Raw genomic sequence first — 24,947 nt, 5'->3', positions numbered from 1 at the left:
CATTCTTTTCAGCTGCATTTGGGTATTGGGGGAGGGGAATGTTTTCCATACCCTGTCCTCTGTCTGCAAGCAAAAGCAGGTCGCTGCCCTCCATGGCTTTCTCCCCCAGTTCATCCCTCTGCACCACATACCTGCTGAGTTCTTTGGTTCAAGTTGAGCATATTGTTGTGTTAATTCTCATAGCAGTTTTCTAGGTGTGCAGGATGGCTTAGTGTTGATCTGGCTGTATTTCAGAGATGAGAGAAACAAAAAAACCTTCCATGCTGTTCCGCCATCTTGGCCCCCTCCAGGACCTGTTTATGAAGTTAGGAAGAGTCCTGTTTGGGCACCAGGGTGCTTCTTTCTTCACCAGCCCATTTATCAAATCAGTCTAGTGACTGGGAATAGCTCTTGGACTTACCTAGTTCAGGTACGTGGCCTGACAATACCTGCTGTAGTTCTTTTAATGGAGATTTTAGTAAGAAACACCAAAATATATTGGGAAGCATGGTCTCATTCTTAGAATGGGATATGTAAACTTTGCTAAAAGTTAATAACTCTAATGTACCTTTTATACAAACCCATGGTTGACTGCCAACACCTCCTAATCAGGTTACTGTAGGTGGTGAGGCAACATTTCTGGTATATTCTGTTCCTGCTCCTCCAGCCATGCCTTCTCCACTTTTGAGCTTCATCCTTGTCCAGAGTTCTATTATTATTCATCTTTAGGTTAATAACAGAGATCTATGTGTCTCTTATCAATATGTCTTCCAGATTCAGTTTTTCATGAACAGGTGTTCTATTTCAACTAGAACTTACAAATGTTGTTTGTATTGCTTCTGTGTTTTTTAAACTGTTAATTGCCAAATTTAGGGATTTTTGCTGCCTGAGAACTGTGGAAGCCAGGATCCCTATATTCTGCTTTAGAATGTCTTCTTGATGCCTGGGAAGAGTGTCTTCTTTGATGAAGATAAGAACCAAATAATGGTCATTGTGAAGTCCTTGGGTCCCAACACCCTGGAATGAATGTCTCCTTGATGTTGACAGGATTTAGGAGGCTAACTACAGAGTCAAAAATCATGGTGATGTTTGTAGACATGAAATTGAACATTCAGAATTTCTGGATATTTCCCTATACTGTTTTAATGATAGCTCTGATATTTACTATTTATTTTTGGTTTATGGGGCTATTTTTATTCTTATTTCTTTCTAGACCACTAGGCTTTCCATTTGGATATCCATTTGGATATCTCTTTGGAAAGAAATATGCTCATGGGTCATATCTTTGTAATCTTACCATTGGTTCCCAAATGGTGATCTGTGAGCCAATACTAACTATACTACATCAAAATTCTTTGAGAGAATTTATTAAAAAGTATAATCCCTGAGAGCTTACCTAGAATTTCTCATAAATTATATATGGGGTAACACCTGTGTTTCTAAGGAAGTTCCTAGGATATTCTTATATGAAACTGGGTTGAGAAATGCTGATCTGAATGGTAGATATCCCATTTAGGTTTGATGGAGTTTTAGATTTTATAACAATAATAATTACCAATATGGTAATACTTATTGGACATTTATTATATATCAAACATTTTAAATGTCTTGTGGAACATACATATTACTTTTAATGAAGATTACTATAATCATATGAGGTAAATATAATTATCACCCTCATATGGGGAAACAAAGCTAACTCAGAATCACATATCTAATGATTGGAATTTAAGCTTATACTCAAAACCATTCAATCCTAAATAGTATGCTACCTAAATGTAAGGAGCAAGCACTGGTTCTAACTCTTTCTCCAACAGAGTGACCTTGGAGAAGACATTTAAATATTCAGGAAATCTGTGGGTTTTTTTTTTTTTCATTTGTAAAATGAGAGTGTTAGGTTAGGTAATTTTCTAGTTCATTTTAGCTCAAAAACGATGCTTTTTGTATGAAAATGAATTATCTTTAAGAAGCATAACAATGAACTAATCTCTAATGTATGAAACATTTATACACAATTTACAGGAGTATTCATGGAAGTATAAACCTTCAGTACAATTTGGCACCTTTCACACTAATCTTTCATTTTACAAACACTTAATATATACACTTTCTGCCCTAAATATTGAACTGCAATTCTCTCTTTTGCTACAGTGTAGGTATCTAGTTATTGGGCTTATCTATGACTCAGCTCTGCGGTTCCCAGGATTAATGTACACTTTGACTTTTCTTTTGCCATTTCTAACTGTCCTATAGTGAAGAGACTTTGCCAAAAGTATTGTTGTCTTAACACTTGAATCACAAGAGCATTCCTAACTTTTTGTCTTCTGTATTCACTGTTCTGTGGGTCAGAAATGGAGTGGAACAATTGTATAATTTCTTGTGCACTACACTTCATAACATGGTGGCATTTTGTTGTGGTGGTGGTGGTTTTTTGTAAATGACTTGCTGTTTCCACCCAGCTTCCTTCCCACGGACTAGACAAAATAATGGTACTTACCAACACCTCTTTATTAACCTGGGAAGACTCTGTTGAAATTTAGTTCTCACTTTTTAAAAGGTGATTACCCTTTTTCTCAGGATTTAGTTTTTAAAGCATTTATTCAGGAAAATATACAGTAGCTTATAGGCTTTGCTTACATAATTTCATATTGAGTTTTATAATATGAACTATGTAATAAAAATGCAGATCATATTAGACAGCAGGGTAGGGGAGTATACAGAAATCAGACACACACAGATTACATATGTGTATATATATAAATTATATATTATGTATAATATACTATTTATATTGATTGGTAATGATTTTTATTTTCTGATAAGCTCATGGCACAAATTGTTCAGGAAAGTTTCCACTATCACAAATGTTTATTGGTGCTTTTTTTTTTCTTCTGTTCCAGAAGACATGCTTGCACTATGGTTCCAGGTTCCATGAAGTGATATGTTACAAGACATATCGATCTGCAACAGAATCTGAGCATTTTTTTTCCAGTCAGTGCTCATGAAAAGGAAGTACAAAGAGTAAAGAGAGTTAAGGTAGCATTTAAAATTCTTTTATGGCCTCTGACTAATTTTCTTAAAAAATGAAACAAACCCCCTTTTACTAATGTTAAATGTAACTCAGTCAAATAAGTAAAGTCTGATTATTTTAGAAGACTTTAAGATATAAGGTTTTACCAAATCATTCCTTTAAAATACTCCACGTAGTTATGGGTTTTGAAGGTATATTTGAAATCATCATTAACATAAAGAGTCATTGGGACCACCAAAGTTAACATTTATAAGTGACCAGAGAAGCTTTGTGAAAATTAATTTCTCCTCCAACCCCACAGATAAACGTTTCCATCTGGCTAACTTGTGTACATTATCTAATGTAATGTTATTTTCTGATTGATTAAATAGAGGACTTGAGACAAAATTAGCATTGGAAAGAATATCTCATTTAAGATGCTATACTAGAGTATTATTATTTAATCTATTCTTTTACTACAAACAGGGCTTCATTCATATAAATTTTGTGAATGTTGTGTTGAGTGTCATAGATGAACTCAAAGAGGAAGCCAGTTCCTATCCCTAAGGAGGTTGGAGTTCATATGTGTGCAGTGGCCTCATGTTCTTTTTATTTTTCTTTATTTTAATTTTTAAAATTTATTTATTTTTTATTTTTTAATATAATTTATTGTCAAGTTCGCTAACATACAGGGTATATGGTGTGCTATTGGCTTTGGGAGTAGATTCCTGTGATTCATCACTTACATAAAACACCCAGTGCTCTGGGTGCCTGGGTGGCTCAGTCATTTGAACGTCTGACTCTTGATTTCAGCTCAGGTCATGATCTCGCGGTTTGTGGGTTCAAGCCCCACATCGGGCTCTGCACGAACAGCACAGAGTCTGCTTGGGATTCTCTCTCCCTGTCTGTCTGCCCCTCCCCTGCTCATGCTGTGACTCTCTCAAAATAAATAAATAAATATGAAAAAAAGTGTAAAAAAACCCACCCAGTGATCATTCCAACAAATGCCCTCCTCAATGTTCATCACCCATTTTCCCCATCTCCCTCCCCTCCTAGTAGCCTCATGTTCTGACCTTTTTAAAATATAGTTCTGATTGCAAATAGTCTGTATCATATTCCTATGACAGATCAAAATATTTGAGAACCATGTATTTTCTATACCCAAACTACTTCTGAGATTTCCTTATACTGTTATAAAAGGCATGACTATTCTTTGGAAAACTTATTGCAGTTTTGGGTTTAAAAAATTTTGATCAAGGGTAGTGTAAAGTATACAGTAAAGTATAAGGTTATAAATATCTTTAGAGAGGTGCAAATGAAATACTGTTGCTTTTCAGAAATAACTTGTATCTTGCAGGATCAAGGAGGAACTTACAGAAGCAATGACATTTGAAATAGACCTCCGATAGTATTGATAGTGGCAATTGATGATTGCCTAGCAGGCATTGTTTGCTTAATTGTTTATATACATTATCTTAGTTTGTTCTTCAAATTCTGTGAAGTAGCTTCAATTATTTAATAAGGGAAGAAGAGAGACATCACAAAGATATGTCATATACCTAACTGGGGATGGAACTGAGGATTTGAGGATTTAAATTATGTTTGACTCTGTTTTTTTTTTAAGTTTATTTATTTATTTTGATAGAGACAGAGACAGCACAAGCCATGAAATGGGTAGAAAAAGAGGGAGAGAGAATCACAAGGCAGGTTCAGCACTGCCAGCACAGAATTTGACACAGGGCTTGAACTCATGAGCCATGAGATCATGACTGGAGCTGAAACCAAGAGTTAGATGCTCAACCAACTGAGCCACCCAGGTGCCCTTAAACTCTGTTTTTAAATTCACTATATCTACTGTATTTGTCTCAGTAGAATTAAATATGCAGAGGGGAGGGTATGGGGAAGAGTATTTGAGATAGTGGGAGCAGTATGTGCAAAGACACAGACTGGAAAGCATAGGAAACAGCAGAAAGAAGTTGATTTTTTTGGAGCTATTGGTGTATGGTTAATGAGAAACAAATTTGGAAACACCATGTGGGGCAAGTTGGTGAAAAACCCTGCCTTGATTGCTAGACTCAAGATGCTGACTCCTATCTTAAGTGATACATTTATTGGTAGTTAGGGCTCACGAAAGGTAGTTAGGGCTAATGGGATCAGTATATAAGATGTTGGAGAGTGAGAGATTCATCACAGGGTTAGAACTTTGATCCAGGAAAGCTCCAATGAGGATCTGAACTGCAGAGATGGATGGAGGAGGCCAGGATATGGAAGGAAGTACCAAGGTGCAAAGATGAGACCATGTGACTTAGTAGATATAGGTTCTTTAGGAAGAGACCCCTGTTTAACATGGAACATCATGATTTTGTACACACTGATTCAGATGCCTAGGTGGACATTTTCAGGAGGCATTTGGAAGAGTTTGCTTGTAGGCCACCACCCAACTGTCTTATTAGGAAAGGAGTGCTGTATGTAACAAGAATTTCGAGTGAAAGATGAAGCAGAAATAAATCAGCATTCTTTTGTTCTATGGGAGACACTGTTCTGCGTGCTTTACTACAATAATCCTATGAGATAAATACTATTAACTCCATTTTAAAGGTAAAGAAATGGCTTAGGAGAATTTGCATTTTGCCCAAAGTCTCAAAGTATTAGTAAGTAATAGAGCTAAGATTCAAACTTAAGTCGGCTTCACAGAGGGGCCTGAAATAATCAGTCTTTGAAATTATTGTTCATTTATTCATTTATTATTTATTTTATTTGGCATTTATTTTGCCCAAAGCATTACTCAATCTCCAGAAAAAATTATGTGGAAAAGGCAGTTCGATACAATGCTATTCACATATATTTTTAAAAGAAAAACCCACAAAGTGCTGCATATTTTCTGTGGATACTTGTAAAAAGATTCTGGAAAAACACACAGCACATTGGTAACAATGCTTACATCTGAGAAAAGAATCAAGATAGGCAGAGAGGTTAAAGAAAATGTATGTCTAGTGTTTTAATTGTATGGAAAATATATTCGTGTATTATTTGTGTAATTAAAATTTAATTTAAAAATGAATATTCCTGCCTGCAATATGGCTTCCCTTATGGGCATGATTATGATATAAGGAGTCTGAATCAAGTAAAGGAAGAAATAGGATGAATTTATGGAAATTATCTTGAACAACTTTTGTGTTAAGTGAGAGACTTGTTTTTTTTTGTTGTTGTTATTGTTGTTTCCCACGAATGGCTGCTGATATCCTCTGAAGAAAGTCAGGCAAGCTTCCATTAGTTCCATGAGGCATAGGCAGTTAGTTGGGCAGACCTCATTTTTCTGAGGAATGTGTCAGGCTATTCGTAGTAGTCTGAGTGGCAAATTTGCCAGTAGGAGTCTTGGTATAACTTGCTCGTTCATGTGGTTGGAATCACTGAAAGTCAGCTGAGTTCATTTGTAAGTGGGCTGACACCTGAGTGTGGCTCTGTCTTCTTTTGAGCTTCCCCACTGAGGGCCTCCTTTAGCCCCTTCAGCCTCACTCATGCCCCAGCCCTGGATCCACACTCCAGTTATAATTGGCTTCTGCCATAGAGTCTGATTTCGGCCCCACGAGGTTCTCAAATCTGCTGTTTTCTTTACTGTGTTTCCTCTTAGCTCCTTAATCCGTCTCATCTTTCCAGTCTCAGCATAGATTCTCTTGCCACCAACGAGTCACGTGCATCTCACTTCCCACACTAAATGGGGTATTTCCCTTTCTGTGCCCCCTCACCCCAGACCTCCTACACTGTTGCTCTCCCTTCTCTTATCTAAGGCGTTTCTCAACTCTGGCTGGACAGCAAAATACAGTGAAGCTTTAAAAAAGATGAATGTTTGGGTCTCACCTCAGACCGATTGCATCTGAATCTTCAGGATTGTATATGGGTATTTACTTTGTAAATCGTGCCCATCATATAACTGCAACTGGTACTTCTTGATATTAAGTACATTAAGAAAGAGGGGCTCTGGTTATCTGAAGCTATTTGCTTTACTGATACTGAAGACTTTCTCACAGTCGTCAGTTGTGTGGCCTTACTGGAGTTACCAGGATGATGTCAAAAAGACAGAGATCTCTTCACCTTGCTTAATTTAAAGAAACATTTTTGACATCATATATTTTCTGGAAGAAGATGAAGGGGCATTTAAAATGAGGCTCAAAAAAGTAAATATACACGATAGCTTATGTAAAGCAGTCTCTCATTGCAGTATCTTTCACTATCCAGGCTAGTTCAGCCTCTTCCCATCACTATACCAACTCATCTCTGATGATAGCAGTAGGATGAGGTATTACCTACATGGAGAAAGGTATATAATACTCAGGTTTGTCCTCTAGAGTCTCATTCTTGATCTCATGGGCTCTTAGTGTGAAGAATCTACCAATCAACCTTTAACTAGTTGTTGTTGGACTCAGACATTCCTGATACCCTGGGGCTGAGTATACTGCTCAAAATCTTGTGTGTCCTTTCAACAATCCATATCCACAAATCAAAGAGAAGAGCTTAGTGTATAAGAACCCTGGCTCTGGGTTGGGGGGCCAGCTCTGCCATTTCAATGAGCTATGTGCTTCCCTATGCTTCCTATCTATAAAATGTGGAAACCATAGTACTGTATCTACCTCATAAAGTATTAGCAGTGTTAAATGAGTTAATATACATGAATAACTTAGAAGATTTATACATAAGTAACTTAGAAGATTATTCAGTGTGTTGTAAATGCTTTAAAAATATTAGCTATTTTAAAACTCTCAAGGATTAGGTATTCATCTGGGGTACATAAATGTTATAGAAAAGTATGGGGAGGATGAAGAATTAACTAATCACGGATAATATAAAACTGGGAAGGATAAAATGCAGTGCAAATATCATTGCAGACATTGAAGAAGATTTAAAACAAATGCAGTTTGAGAAAGAAAATCTCAACAGGAGCAGATTTACCACTTTCACTGGCCCCTTACTGGATCCTGGGAAAGTCCTAGCAGTTTTGTATTTATAATTCTGTGCTCTTTTTCTTAAAAAGTCTACCTTAAATTCTATAAAGTTTAGGATTTGTAAAACCTGCATCTTTTTTAAAATTCTTTCTTTTTTACATTTATTTATTTTTGAGAGACAGAGAGAGCACAAGGGGGGAGGGGCAGAGAGAGAAGGAGACAGAATCTGAAGCAGGCTCCAGGCTCTGAGCTGCCAGCCCAGAGCCCGACACGGGGCTCGAACTCACACGAGCTCACAAACTGGGAGATCATGACTTGAGCTGAAGTTGGACACTCAACCAACTGAGGCACCCAGATGCCCCTGTAAAACCTGCATCTTATAAGTCAAAATGAAAAACACCGTTCAGGAAAATGAAACAGTAGAGGAATTAAGGCCAAATTGGTGAGGTGGATGTATAAAATATCCATTGCCTACTGACTTCTGCCTTTTAAACTGGGGCTCAGAATAACCACAGTTCCATTTTCATATGTCTTTTTTTTTTTAAAGCTTTTATAACAACTTCCTAAAGGAATCAGTTTGCCCTATGTGTGGACATGTTAACTCTTATTTTTTTCCCTCCTTAATTGCCTTCATCTTAAAATATGAGGAAGAATTAATTAACTATCCTGATGGGGGAAGAAAAGTTAATAGCAATTTTAATGAGTGTAACCTTAGCAGGATTTGTAATAACCCTGAAAAGATGGTGAAGTCACTTCTTTCTCCACTTGACTCTCTCACCTTCTGTGAATGTCTGTAAGTGCTGATTACAAGTGATTAATTACCTACTGGAAGGCTTGTCTCCATCTCATCTTCTTATCCCCAAACCAACTGCAGCCTGAAGAGTATACTGAGAACTCTACATGCAAAACAGACAAAATGGCCTTTTCTACAATATAAAGTGCTTACAAGACGGAATTTGATGAAGAGCATTTGGCTAGAGCTTTTATAACAGCACAGAAAAGGCAATGAGATGTGTGAGGCTGGCCTTGAAAATTTCATCTGAAATGACAGAAAATATGGTAGCCATGCCATAGGGGTGAGACATTTGTTCTACCAAAAGGCAGTGAATTTTTTCCTGGAACCATTCTCCAGACTGTAGTGCTGGAAAGAAGAGCCCAAATAGAGCCTAGTGTTATTACTGAGTATACCATTCAGAGTTCAGACTTTGGAGCTCGTGAGGAAATTGGAATTTGTTGGGGGGAAGAGGAACAGAGGGGTAAGAATTATATAGGGAAGGAAGGTCAGAAATCTGCCTAGAGGTACACTTGATTCTTTGGCAAAATACTAATCGGTGCATGCACAGAGTGAGATTCCATATGGCTCAGTAAGGAACAACTACTGGAGAAAGAACAACTACTGGAGAAAGAACAACTACTGGGAAGTGGTGAGCTGACCAACACTTTTACGGCGCTGGGAGACATTCATGCTCCATCCATTCAGAGCAGAAAGACCTTGTTGAACATCCTGTATGTCCAGTAGAGAACCTAGATTGCCATGCTCCAGAAGCAGGACTAACTTAGAGTGAATGATATTCTAGAATCACTCTGACTTATCACAAAAGCAGGATTTAAATGGATTAAGCTATAAGTAAATGTGTGAAGGCATTCAGAACAAAACCAATATCATATTGAAGAAGACAACAAAAGCCAGTTTGCATAACAATGTAGCATCCGTTATATTCATAATACAACTAAAATATGTGAGACATGTGGAGAAGCAGAAAAAATATGTTCCATAACTAAAAGAATAATCATTTAGTAGAAATCTTTTCCTAAATTGTAGATATGATAGAATGGTCAGATAAGGACTTTAAAATACTTATTATAAATATGTTCAAGGATATATGGGAAATATATATACCTATAGTGAAGGAAAATAAGTATAATAGAGAAATGGAAGACGTAAAAGGATCCTAATGGGATATATAGATGGAAAACCTAATATCTGAAAAAAAAAACTAGATAAAATTAACAGCAGATTATTCACTACAGAACAAAATATTATTAAATTAGTAGAAAAGGGAAAAACACACTATATACACTGAAGTCAAAAGAAGAAAAGCTGCAAATAAATAATACAACTTCAATGACTTGTCAGACTATACCAGACCATATATATTGGTCCTTTGTATGTGTAATTTGGAGTTACAATGGGAGTGGAAGAAGAGATTTGGGGGCAAGAAAAAAAAAACCTTTGAAGACATTAGGGCTGAAAAACTTCTAAATTTGATTAAAAAATATAGGGGCGCCTGGGTGGCTCAGTCGGTTCAGTGTCCGACTTTGGCTCAGGTTATGATCTCACAGTTTGTGAGTTCGAGCCCTGCATCAGGCTCTGTGCTGACAGCTCAGAGCCTGGAGACTGCTTCTGATTCTGTGTCTCCCTCTCTCTCTGCTCCTCCCCTGCTCACACGCAGACTGTCTCTCTCAAAAATAAATAAAGGTTAAAAAATTTAAAAAATATAGAGAGCACATATTTATGAATATCAAAAAAGGCAAGAAGGATGCACTCAAGTAAAACCATATCCAAGCACATTAGGGTCAAACTGCTGAAAAAATTTGGTGAAGAAAAACATTAAAAGCAACCAGACAAAAATAGCACATATAGAAAAATAATAATAAGAATCATTTTATCTATTCATCATAAAAAAATGCAAGCCAGAAAACAATGAAATGACAACCTTAAGGTACCAAAAGAAGAAATTTTAATGTAGAATTCTGTATAGAGTGAAAATGTACTTAAAATATGATGGCTAATGAGAGATATTAAAGGCCAGTTTTTGAAAAATGAAAGTCAAAAGAATTTATCACCATAGATCTGCACTATATGAAATGTTAAACTTCTTCAGGTAGATGATAAATGATATCAGAAAGAGCAATGGAAGTGGTAAGTAGGTGGGTAAATGTTTTCTTATTTTAAAATTTATTTAAATGATACTTAAAGAATAATGATAAAAAAGTATTTATACATGCCTAAAATGCATGCAAAAGTAAAACTTATAAGAATAACAAGAATGGGAGAGTTGAAGATAGAAGTGAATCACTTTGTAAAGTTATAACAGAAGTGGTATAATGTTAAATAAAGTGGTATAATGTTATTTGAAGGTGGAATGTGATATAATAAAGACATAGATTTTAAACCCTGGAGAAACCACTAAAAAGCAATGTTAGAACTAATAAAACATTCCAAGACAAGGTAGGTTGCTAAATATTCCTTAATTAATAAAGAGAAAACCAGAGAAAGGAGAGAAATAAGGAATTAGGAGTAATGAGGACAAAAAAATTCCCAGGATATTAGACTTAAAATCAATTCTATAGGGGAGCCTTGGTGGCCCAGTCAGTTAAGCATCTGACTCTTGGTTTTGGCTCAGATCATGATCTCACAGTTCATGAGTTCAAGCCTTGCGTTGGGCTCTGTGCTGACCATGTGGAGTCTGCTTGGGATTTTCTATCTCCCCCTGTCTCTCTGCCCCTCCAATTCTCATGCTCTCTTTCTCTCTGTCTCTCTCTCCCTCCCTCCCTCCCTTCCTCCCCCTCACTCAAAATAAATAAGTAAACTAAAAGTCAGTTCTATAAATCACCATTTTAAATATCAAGGAAAATTTTCAACTAAAGAGCAGAGTTTCTCGCACTAGATAGAAAAGCAAAACCCAACTCTATGCTATACTCAAGAAGTGCACATTGAATATAAAGGTACAGGTAGGTTAAAAGAATGATAAAACTTACACTGTGACAATACTAGGAAACCTGGTATGTCTGTGTTAATATTATAAAATACTTCTAGGATAAGAATTATTGTAAGAAATCAAGAGGAATATTTATAACGTTAAAGTGGTTAATTAATTAATATATAATATTCTTGGCGTGCCTGGGTGGCTCAGTTGGTTGAGTGTTCAACTCTTGATTTCTGCTCAGGTTATGATCCCAGAGTAATGGGATCGAGTCTTGTATCAGGCTCTGTGCTGAGACCCTCCCCTGCTCGTTCTGTCTCCTGCACTCTCTCTAAAAACATAAAAATAATTAAAAAAGGATATGACATCCCAAAATGTGTCTGGATATAATAACAGTGTTTCAAATACATAAAGCTAAACTGATGGAAAGGAAGGAGAAATAAACAGTTCTACAATTATGGATGTAGATTTTAATATTCTTTCACTAAGTGGTATAGTAAGGATATGGAATATTCGAGCAGTATTATAAACCCTTTCACCTAATTGGTATTTATAGAACATTATACCTGACAACTGCAGAGTATACATTATATTCAAACTCATGTGGAACATTCACCAAGAAGTATCATATTCTGAGCATAAAAAAAATTTAAATACATTTAAAAATATTAAAACTTCAGAGTATGTTAGCTAATCATAACTGAATGAACTTGAAAGTTAATAAAATAAAGTATCTGGAAAATCTCCAAATATTTGGAAATAAAAAAAAACATACTTCTAAATAACTCATGGGTCAAAGAAACAGTCACATGGAAAATTAGAAAATGTTTTTAATGCAATGAAATTAAAACACAGCATATCAAAATTTTGGAGTTGTGCTCATATAGTTCCTTTAAGGAGTTTTATAGCTCTAAATGATTATAGTAGGATAGAAAAAAATACCAAAACCATTGATAAAATCTTTCTCCTTAAAAAAACTAAAAATCACATTAAACAAAAAATTATAAGGAGCTAAGTAATGATAAGAGTAAATATTGATGGTGGCACCTGGGTGGCTCAGTTGGTTATGCGTCCAACTTCGGCTCAGGTCATGATCTTGCAGTTTGTGAGTTTGAGCCCTGCATTGGGCTCTGGGTTGCTGACAGCTCGGAGCCTGGAGCCTGCTTCACATTCTGTGTCTCCCTCTCTCTCTGACCCATCCCCCGCTCATGCTCTGTGTGTGTGTCTCTCTCAAAAATAAATAAACATTAAAAAAAATTTAAAAAGTGGACTGCTTTTTAAAAAAAAGAGTAAATATTGATGAAATAGAAAACCATCAGTTGAGGAAATCAATAAAAACACAAGTTTGTTCTTTGAAAAGATTATTAAAATTGATAACCCTATGGCTATACTGGTAAAGAAAATTGGAGCAAAGGAACAATGCACAAAACTAAAAGGCAACCAATGACATGGGAGAATATTTGAAAATGACATATCTGATGAAGGGTTAGTATCCAAAACCTATAAAGAATTTATCAAACTCAACACCCCCAAAACAAATAATCCAGCGAAGAAATGGAAAGAACACATGAATAGAGACTTTTCCAAAGAAGACATCCAAATAGCTAATAGACACATGAAAAGATGCTTTACATCACTCATCATCAGAGAAATACAAATCAAAACCACAATGAGATGCCATCCCACACGTGTTGGAATGGCTAAAATTAACTACTCAGGAAACAACAGATTTTGGTGAGGATGCAGACAAAGGGGAACCCTTTTGCACTGTTGGAGGGAATGCAAACTGGTGAAGCCACTGTGGAAAACAGTATGGATGTTCCTCAAAAAATTAAAAATAGAACTGCCTGACAACCCAGCAATTGAACTACCAAGTATGTATCCAAAGGATACAAAAATGCTGATTTGAAGGAGCACATGCACCCAAATATTTATAGCATCACTATCAACAATAGCCAAATTATGGGAAGAGCCCAAATTTCCATCAACTGATGAATGGATAAAGATGTGGCATATATACATACAATGGAATATTATTACTTGGTCAACAAAAAGAATGAAATCTTGCCATTTGCAACATGGATGGAATTAGAGTGTATTACACTAAGTGAAATAAGTTAGAGTAAGACAAACATATGATTTCACTCTGAGTGGAGGAAAAATAAAAAGAGACCAAAGCAACAAAGTCTACAAAGGACCAGAGAACATCACCGGAAACACCAACTCTACAGGTAACACAATGGCACCAAATTCATACCTTTCAACAATCACTTGGCATGTAATTGGACTAAATGAACCAGTCAAAAGACATCAGTTATCAGAATGGATTAAAAAAAAAAAAAAGATCCATCTATATGCTGTGTACAAGAGACTCATTTTAGACCTAAAGACACCTGCAGATTGAAAATGAGGGGATGGAGAACCAGCTATCATACTAACGGATGTCAAAGGAAAATTAGAACAAAATGATGCATTGCAAATATTATGAATAATAAAGGGATCATCACTAAGGACAAATAATTAAGAATAATACAAGAATATCGTGAACAACTTTATGCATTGGGAGGAAGTACACAAATTTCTTGAAATTGTAAATTACTAAAACTGACAAAAGATAGAAAATATGAGTAGTCTAATTTATTAAACTTATTGAATTTATAGTTCAAAATCCACAAAGAAACTTTCAAGTCTACATGACTCTACAAATAAAGAAGAAATAGTATCAGTTTTACATAAACTTATTATATGAGAGTAGGGTAGCACTGACACCCAAACAAAACAACACTATAAGAAAATGGTATAGGCCAATATCCTTCATACATTATAAATGTATAAACTCTTAGTAATACATTAAGAAATCAAATATTTAAACATACAAAAAGTATAATATTACATAATGCTCAAGTGGGGTTGAGTTTGATAAATTCTTTATAGACTGAAGATACATGAAGAAAGGAGAAGCCGTGTACAAAGAAAAACTCATGATAATATTGATGTTTCCAATCTATGAATATATTATCACTCCATTCATAAGCTCTTTAATTTCTTTCAGCAATGTGTTGTAGTTTTTAAACTAAAGGTCTTTAACATGTTTTATTAAATTTTCCTTTAAATAATTATATTTTTAAATAAATAAATATGGTTTTTAGCTAATTTTAAATGGCATTTTAATTTCATTTTCCAATTGTTCACAATAGCATATAAAAATACATTTGATTATTGTATATAGATCTGGAATCATGACAACTTCCTAAATTCACTTACAGAATTTGTGAGAGAGAAGATACATTTATTTGTTCCTTATAATGGGCGGCAGGGGGCAAGGGAGGGGTTGAGATTTTCAAATCTAAGTGTGGTATATCTGTAGGTAATTTTGCTAAATAGCTTTTATGAGGTTGAGAGATTTCCTTTAATTCCTAATTTGCTAAAAATGTTTATTATGAATGGACATAAAATTTTGTCAAATGATTTCTCTACATCTATTGAAATGATCATATGACTTATATTCATTATTCAGTTAATGTGGTGAATGGCACTGATATTCAAATGTTAAACCAATCTTGTATTGATTGATTTTTTTCCCTTATGTATTTATGTATTTCCTGCTTTGTTGCATGCCGGGTAATTTTTGATTAGATGCCAGGCATTGTGTATTTGATTTTGTAGGGTGATGGAGTTTTTATGTTTTCTTAAGTATTTTGGGAACTTTGTTATGGAATACAGAAGTTACTTGGAAAGAATTTGATCCATTTGAGACTTACTTTTAAGGTGGTAGACAGTTCCTCTATGTCTAATTTGGCCCTGTCTTGGGGTAATGCTCTTTTGAGGGTCCTACTAGATACTCTGTGTGTGATGAAATTGGAATACAAAGTATTCTTAGCCCTGTGTAAACTCCAAAACTATTCTGTCTGATCCTTGGGATGATTCTTTCCAAAGTGTTGTATAGTTTTGTCACATGTAGTCGCTGATCATTACTCAGATGAAGACTCATTAGGTGCCCTTTGCAGATCTCTGTAGTTCTCTTTATGCAGCTCTGTAAATTTTAGCTGAAGTATAGCTTTTGAATTCTGAACTCTGTATCCTCAAGCAGGAAAGTTTGCCAGGCTTTATTAATGCCATTCAGAAAATTGGGGCAGTCTTAATGCCATCTTGTGTTGCTCACAAGATTATATGTTGAAGCTCCAGTCCCTAATGTGACAGTATTCAGAGATAGGATCTTTATTAGGTAATTAGGTTTAGAAGAGGTAAAGAAGGTGGGGCTCCCATGATGGGATTAGTGTCCTTGTAATTAGAGGAAGAAACCAGAGCACTCTCATGCTCTTGTTCACATGCTCACTGTCTCCCTCACTCTCTTTCTCTCTCCCCCTACCCCCACCTGCTCTGTCTGTGCTATGTAAGAACACAGCAAGAAAGTAGCTATCTGCAAGCCACAAAATGGCCATAACCAGAACTTAATTATGCTGGCACCCTGATCTTTAACTTCCAGCCTCCAGAGATGTGAGAAATAAATTTCTTTTGTTTAAGCTACTCAGTCTATGGTATTACAGAAGCCCAAGATGACTAATACAGTTGGTCTCACCATATTTGTTTTCTTTATTGAGAGGATCAATGGCCATCTCGCCTGTTGTTTAATGTATGAAAACTGATGTTTCATACATTTTGTCTGTGTTTTTTAATTGTTTAATGCAGGAAGATAAATTTATTCCCTGTCACTCCTTCATGGATGGAAGCAGAAATCTCTTCCAATTATATTTTGTTGAGCAAATACAAATTCATTGTAATAAAAACTTATGTTGAATTTTGATATACAGAAACCTGATATTAATTATGGAGAATTCTAAGAAGTTAGAAACTTTAAGATGTAACATCTTCTCTCAATCTCTTCCTCAACTTTTACTGATTTGAATGGCATAAAGGTTTTGTCTTTTTTTTTTTCATGTCAGCTAATTAAATTAAAATATTATTCGTGAATGAAATTCATTCTTCTTCCTATTTAGTATGCAAATGGAAAAATTTTGAAGATTCTTAGGATACAAGGTGATCTTGTTATGATCTGAGAAATTAGAGGGTAATAACACAGCCTTCCAAGATAAAGAGTAAAGATTGCTATGTATTTCATTAAGAGTTTTCTCAGACTTTAATGTCCCCCTCCTCCATTATAGATATATGTAGAATAGTGCTCTTGAATTGAGAGTAAAATTGGTGATAAGGCATATTGGAAGTTATGTCCCTCATGAAATTGTTTTGAAAGCCTTTTTTCTCTGTAGGTCACTCTTGGTTCATCCCATTGCTTAACTTCCATTGATACTGTGAAGTTAATAAATTCTATTAACATTTTGACAAAGATTCATTTGTTATTTTGTTTCTCATTGCATCCTATAGGCCAGAGTCATCATATTCTAAAATAAGTCTTGGCTGCATTCTTAATGAAAAATAATACATTCCCACACCAAACAATAATGACTGTACCACTTTCTCAATTTAAAATGATCCCTACCTATTTTTCTTTTCCCTGAAAGTGGAAAAACAAGAATTGTGTTTATTAAGTCTACTTTAAGCAAAGGTTCAACAGTGAAACATAAAGCCTTCAGAGCAATCCTTCCATGACAGATTGGAGAAGAAAGAAGAAAAAAAATGAGAAGGCTTTTCCTGAAATTGGATTTTAATTTTTCACCTGCAGAGAAGACCTCTTTTAGACATTACTTTAGATCTCTGTGAATGATTTTGTATTAGGTCTTAAAATGTATGGTTTTTTTTAAGACTCCCCTAAAGGGGTTTGGGTGAGAGTAAGCAATCTGATAGAATTCTTATGCATCCACCTCCCAGATTTTGCCTAACTTTAGAAGTAGGCTGTCTTTCTGACACCTTTCACTGCAGTTAACAACTTATGCTCTGGGAGATGATGAAAAGAGGTAACTGTGCAGACAGAGACTTTGGGCTTCAGACATTGACTGGCTTCTTTCAACGTCCCCCTTTCAATTTTGCCATCTTTCAGGGTTTTGTTTGGTATTTGATAGAGCTTTTCAGAGACTTAACAGCCTTTCAATAACAAGTGTAAGGAAAGGAACATGACCAGGATTGACTGTGTGTGTGCTGTCTGGACTCAAAGGCACATGAAACCTCTTGCCTTTCTTAGCACTTAACCCTTTGTAGTAAAAATACCATGATCTCTTGTTACAAATCAAACTAACCTTTATAACCGGTTCCCCACCCTGTTGAAGATAAAGGGAGAGAGATTTTCTTTCTTTCTTTCTTTTTTTTTTTTTAGCCCATTATGACCGTTGTCATGTTTCTCTCTGAACTTTAGTATTTAGAGATAGCTGAGGGAATCCAGAAGAATTGGAAATCAACGTGTGTGGTAAAATTAAGAAAGAGCTACCATTTCAGGAATTTATTTCATCCCACCTGGCTGAGTTCCCGGGTTCTTGATCTAGGCCTCATTTAGCCACAGTAATTCTTTGTCCTTCTCTCCAGCTGTCATGGATAGGACAGCCTTACTTTCTTAACAGCTCTGCCAATATTTTTTTCTCCGTCTCACTTGGAACACTAAATGATAAGTTGAGAGAGGCTAGCTAATTTTTCTCTTCATTTTCTACTTTGAGAAGTGAAATACCAGCTACCTGGTATTGGTTGTAGTCTTTTCTCTGGTAGTAGTCTTTCATATGCCTTTGTCTGTTCTAGATAATGAGATTTGATAGTTTGTTCTAATGTACCTGATTGGAGAAATCCATGTAGCTGCATTATATACTGAGTAACATTCCTTTGTTGGTGATAATTCTGTATGATACCCAGTAAATGTGAAGCCCATATACATGGAACAGGGGTGTAAAGCCTCTGATTTCGGCAGAAAAACACAAAAACGCCTTAAAATAAAGAGAAGCCTTCACTGAGGTTTGGAAATAAATGCAAAGCATCAGGGAAGAAGATACTGTGTGGAAAGGGGAGATAAGTTTTCTTTTAGTGATTGTGCTGCTACACTTCACATTTCCCATAAAATAGATTCTTGTGTTCAATGAGTACAGCAACGTATGGCTAATCTACTTCTGCAAGAGTGAAAATTAATAACAACACAGAGTATGGAGAAAATTTATGAAAACTCAACAACGTTAAGGAGATTAAAATACAGCATTAAAACAGGCTAACAGTCCTGTTTGAGAAGTTAGTCACTGTAAAGGACAGAAATAAAAATGTGAACTTATGTAGGGGCCTCTCGGTGTCTCCATGAAAAGAGAACCTGACTCTTTTTCTTCTAGGAAGCTCTTCTTGGTGAATGATTAACCGTTTCACTTCACATATGTGAATTTATTCTCATGAATTTGTGTTGGCATCAAGAATATATACACATTACTGCTTAGATATATGAGAATGTTTAATTTTCTTTATTTTCTGAAATGAGTCAAATCTTTTTTTATGAACCCTATGTCACTGTGTAGCAGGGTACATGAGTTTTTGTGTCTATAGGGGTTTGGAGAGCTATATAATTAGTAAATATCGAGGGGAAACATCTGAAATTTACCAATTATTGATGGCATTTCAGTCTCTTTCAGTTTAAACAGTCTTTTGGATTTCTGATTTTTTTGGATACAGTCACTCTTTTAGATTTTATTTCCTTTTCCCTGCTTCTCTCTGTCAGTGTCTAGAAATTAGGCCTCCCACGGATATTGTCTGACCTTTGGAGACATTATGGTGGCACATGCAAATGGAGTCTATGGTTGTGTCCGCCTGCCTCCACTTATAATGATCCTGCTCATTATGGACACTGTTTCAACCCCAGGCCCTTGAATTTTCCTGCCTGTTCAACACTACTGTGTTTCCTCAGTGGGACACCTGGATATTTCTAGATCATACTTGTATATTATACTTAGGTGTGAAACCCAAGGCTGGTTCCTTAAACTCATACACCTAGTATAATATACCTAGTATAATATAATAGTATAATGTACCTTAAAAACTACATCTTTCAGTATGTTGGACATGGTTGGGGCTTCTCCTAGAGACTTTCAGTCTCCCTCAATGCTGAACTGGTGAATCCTGCCATCATTCTTCCAGTGCTGACGATCTCCCACAAGAGCTATGATACTTTGACCTTCTCTTTCTAAGATTTTAGTTTAATGAGGAGAATATGAAGACCTGTGCATATCACCTCCTCAGTTTCCCTCTCTGTGTCTTGTCATATTCCACAGGGCCAGTGGAGATTGTTTTTCTTCTTTTGTCTGTTAAGGACTAATTATATTTTCTACTTGTGCCTCTTTGCCTAGGTCCTCAATGGCAGAGGGATTCTCAAGGAGATGCTGGCTTACTAATAAAGAAATATCCAAAAATAAAGCTTTCTTACACACAGAATATATTGCTTAGGAGCAAGAAAAATCTGGATTGGGAGTCCTTTCTGCAACAAAGCAGAGAATAAATAAATACTTACCCAATACGGGAATTTTTCCTACAGTATAACTGACAGGTAGTTATTCAGGTTTTACCTGTATTACTGTAGTGGCCAACTGTTTCCTGCTCCAGGGGTCAGTCCATTCCAGAGGTGAACAGGTGTATTTATTTTCATGCATTATGTGACCATAATAGGTTGTAAAGGACTCAAGAGCAGGGACTTTAATTAATTCTAGTTTGCATCCTTATAGGTCCAACATAGTGCTTTATACATAGAAAGCTCTCAGCAATTGCTTGCTGAGGTAATGAATGAATTCTGTTGAGGCACATTCTGCCGCTATAATTTTTATCTTTTGGTTCTGATTCTGCTTCATGCTACAGTTTGACAGTCCTTCAGATATATGTAGGCAGATACTATATTTTTACTTAAACATTTTTGGGGCAGGACAAGTATTTCTATTTCCTCCAGGTGCCCTGAAGATGATTTTCACACCATTCCGGTCACTTTCATTTGAATTCTTTAAACAGAAAAGCAGAGCATAGCTCTGTGGTCATATCTAATGGCATAATCTATTACCAGCAGAAAACATAGCAAGGAAGTTAAAAGAGAAAAGGAAGAATTTTACATATATATTAAAGAAAATGGCTTGGAAAAATAAGTTTGCTAGTAAATAAAGAAGGGCATGAGATTAATGTGAGTCTAGAGTGTATATTTTAAGATTAATAAAGCATTTTGGTATAGCCTCTCCTGAAATTTTACTTGCAAATTTGAATGGAATTGGCTTGGCTAAAAACTGAATCCCACTGTCTCAAAAACCACTTAGAAGGTTGTGAACAAAGGGTAATGAGAAATAGCCAGTATTTGGGGCTAGGGTAGTGTCCAGAAACCACTGGATTGGTGCACAGCTCGTCCTGTGCACAGTTCTCTGAATGCTTGGAAGGATGAAGTAAAGAGCTAGCAAATGCTTGGGTTATTGGCCTTTGAAGGTTCAGAGCTGCAAGCATGAGCAGAGACTGAGTGGAAACAGGAAGGATGCTAATAAGACACAATAAAAGTAGATAGCCATAAATTCACATCCATGAAATGATAATTTGGACTGCCTCAAGATGAAACCAAGTGCCAGGATTCAGCACTTCCCACTCTGGTTTACGTGTAGTTTAATGGAATATCTGTTTAATGAGGGGTATAAGTATGAGTGGTTCAGGCAGATCAGAACCTGCAAAGTGGTCAAATCCAGACACATTTATTTCAACTCACTTATGGTATCTGATTCAGTGCCTCCGGTAATCTCAGTACTTCTAAAAAGTTAAAAATCAATAGTAATAATTAAAAAAATACTAGAGTTTTCTTCATAGAGCTTGATATATTCCTTAGAGTCTCATAAAATCTTTGTGGCCTTGATTTACTTTGGCAATGTGGACCTAAAGCTCTGAATACTGTTTTCAGCTCGTATTTATAATGCTTCCCAGTCTCAGCATCAACTGACAGTTGACTTCTTTATGCCTGTTTGTCCCTAGATGCACTATTGTACTTGAAACTTTCACATTTCTTTCGCAAAGTGCTTGCTTCCACTACTTACATATTATAGAACTGTTTCTTTGCAATAATAGTTACATAATTGTAAAGCTGGCTGAAAGTTGGAAACAATTTTAGGCATTTAGCTGGTTGGAAGATTTGCGATGTTCTTTGTCTGAGATCACCATCTCATTTATTGTTCAGAGTAGGACATGTTTAAGAGCAGGAGGGGGTGCTATCATTGGAACACTGAGATACTTGGACAGTAGGCCTAAACTGACATTTTCCTGGAAAAACTACCTTTGACTAATAAAATGGATTCCTCTAGGTGCTTTAGTGATTGTACCCGTGGCTATACAGGCCCTTATTTCTGAGGGGAGATAAATTTTTTGGAGTTATTTGTCTCTGCCTTTCAACCAAAATATATACAATGAACTATCTCTTATGTTTTGGAAAATTCTTTCCTAGCTTTGAACTCTCAAATATACCTTGCTAGCCGCAGAGCTTAGTTGTGTATTTACCCTGTGCATCATAGCAGACTGGGGTTGGAGTGAACTTCTACAAGTGAGCTGCCCAATTGAAGAAATACAGTGTTACAATGATATCTGGGAGATGGATTACTGAGATAAAGGTTACAGAGTAGGGTACATTTTGGGAAGTAAGATATAGGAAGGATAGCTTAATGTCAGGCCAGATCTGAACTGCCTGTGTACGGACACGAGAGGATCTTGCAATCAGAGTCTATGTACATGAACTCAATTAGTGTAAAAAAACCTATTTAATTCAAATCATAATTGAAAGTCTAAGGATAACCAACCAAATAGAGTAGGGACAATACGTTTTTATTTAATTTTTGAATAGATATAGCTTAAAAGCTGGCATTTACATTTTAATCCCTCTGAGTGTGCTACTAAAAATCTTAGTATCTTTGGTCATGAAAGTCATGGAGACAGTAAGACTGAGAATTACAAATTTGATGGTCTAATTCCTTAGAGTTAAACCTTTGACAAGTGAGAGGTTGAAGGGCAAAGGATGGTTGGAGATAGGGCTTATCATGATTTGGGGGCAAAGTTAAGAGTATGTGACTTGGGCCTTTTGACTGTAAGAGAAACAAACAGGATCTTGAGGGAGATACAAGTCTACCAGATGCCTTAGAATTCCAAAGGGGACACAGTGATATTTGCTAATGTGTGAAGCGTATTGAGCATTAATTAAAGGGCCTGCTGTATGTACTTAGGCTAATGCAGATATCCTCACATTGCCGAAGAGAACATATGCTGTGCAGGGACCCTGGGGATACAGCCTGGGCCCATAGTCTCTGAAGACACAAAAGGACAGTCAATCTGCTCAGGCAGCTGCTTCCATCATAGTTATTATAGATAGGACTTGTGCTATTATTTGGATTTTGAGAAGCCCAGGAATTGATGAGAGAATAATTGAATCTCAAGTTTGGCACTCCCCACCCCCCCTTCCTTATGATGCTTGAAATCTTTCCAGAACACTGACCCTGTGTCCTCTCTCTTTTTACCTTATAGCTAAGCGTGTTCAAAGAGTTTACTTTGTCTTTGTTTTCTCTTAGATTTTTAAATCTGCTTTCTGTCCCCACTGATTCTTTGAAAGGTCTCTTAGTGGACTTATTCAACTACTTGTTTATATTTGAGTTATTTTCTAGACAGTAAGCTCCATGCAGGTAAGAGTCGGGGCTGTCTTGTTCATCACCATTTCCCCATCTGGCATAATATAAAGCACATTACTAAGCATAGTATAAATATTAGTTGAAGCAGTGAATGAATGAATGATCTAATGGCTCTAGCCAATGAATATTAAGTAGTCCTTAATCCATTCATAGAAAGATTTTCTTTCTATTTCAGTGGCCCTTAAAAGTTGGCATTTAGAGTGTTTGATTTTCTGTCTTTTTGTCTAACTCTGTGTACTTTTCTGGGTGACCTGTCCTTGGCTAGATATTTGTAGATGGCTTCAAAATGCCATGTCTAGCTGCAAGCTAAGACCTTTGTCTTCCACATATTGGATCAATCTGTCCAACTATCTGCTGAACGTTTCCACATGAATAAGTGGTCCTCTAGCCTATATTTGGAAATATCCTGTGGCAGAGGATTCTCCATAGATGCTTCAGGCTATGTATTTCAGTGAACTAAATGTATCTTACAGTACTATCTATTCTTCATCCTGGTTTTCCTTAAGATTATTCTAGATTAGTTTAATCTTTTGTCAATTTTTGCCACCACAGTTTTCATATGTTCTAGTTATTAAATAAAGATTTAAGATTTGTATTTGTGAAAAATGCAGAAGAGAAGGTTGGAGCCTCTTATAAAACATGAACGCTACGAGCTTAGTACTTTGGCTAAATAATACTTCTGAGCTCCTACTGTGTGTCAAGTCATGTGCTAAGCACTTCTACATAAATTATCTTTAATTCTCACAAAAGCTCTGCAAAATAAATGTTATTAGTCATATTTTACAAATGTAGAGACTAAAGCTTAGGAAAATTAAATATTTTGTGCCAGTCATACAGCTAGAATGTGCCAATGCTCTACTAGGTCAGATTGGTTCAAGCCAAAGCTCTTATTTAATCCACTATATACACATTCACTGGACCTTTCTGGATTTAATGAAATCAGTGGTCTTGGCATGTTTCTTAGCAATATATATATATTTTCTTCTTTCTTTCTTTCTTTCTTTCTTTCTTTCTTTCTTTCTTTCTTTCTTTCTTTCTTTCTTTCTTTCTTCCTTTCTTCCTTTCTTCCTTTCTTCCTTTCTTCCTTTCTTTCTGAAACTTCCTATAACTCTCTGTCTGATCCTCTCTGACTCTCTGACTGTACCTCTCTGATTCTTGCTTGCACATTAGCTCTGAATCTGATGAATCTCTTGTTTTTTTTCTGTCTCTTTTTCTTGAGATGCTGGAATGACTAAATAGAATAACTCTGATTTAGAATCAGAAAACTTTTCCATTTCAGGGGTTTTATGATTCATCATCAAGGCGGTAAATAGGAATCCTTGGGCAAGAATATGAGCTCCTGGGGGTGGAGAGTGAATGAGTCTGTTCTGATATAGTCAGGTTGTGCTTTTCTGTTATGCTGGACTGCAAGGAAATGGAGAGGGTAAGGAGATAAGAGGTGTGAGCAATGACATCCCAGAGGGACACAGATTCAGGGAGAAAAGTGAATGTTCTTGAATTCATGCAAAGACACATCATTGCCCCAGTTTTTTGTTCATGGCCTGGGCCATCTCATCAAGGAAGGGGGTGACTTCAGTGAAAAGAGGCAGTCAGGAGAAGAGAACAATAACGCTGAGTTTGAAGGGGGAAAGTCACAGGAAGTGGTTCATATGCTTCCAAATTACTGGTCCTTTGAAGCTTCCTCTTAAAATTGAATCAGGCCATTTAAGAAGATGGGAGT

General features: G+C 36.1%; 1 long non-coding RNA gene across 3 annotated transcripts in view; it reads left to right on the top strand.

The window, feature by feature from the left end:
- Positions 1-24,947, top strand: part of LOC109492102 — a 1,189,585-nt gene that overhangs the window by 344,339 nt on the left and 820,299 nt on the right. For all 3 annotated transcript variants that reach the window (XR_006586544.1, XR_006586545.1, XR_006586543.1), the window contains one exon: positions 2,880-3,015. This is a non-coding gene — a long non-coding RNA (uncharacterized LOC109492102). The remainder of the gene's footprint in view (positions 1-2,879; positions 3,016-24,947) is intronic.

Source organism: Felis catus, chromosome D1 (assembly GCF_018350175.1).
Source record: "Felis catus isolate Fca126 chromosome D1, F.catus_Fca126_mat1.0, whole genome shotgun sequence".
In the NCBI taxonomy this organism is placed as follows: Eukaryota; Metazoa; Chordata; class Mammalia; order Carnivora; family Felidae; genus Felis; species Felis catus.
This window is presented reverse-complemented; position numbering and strand designations above follow the sequence as displayed.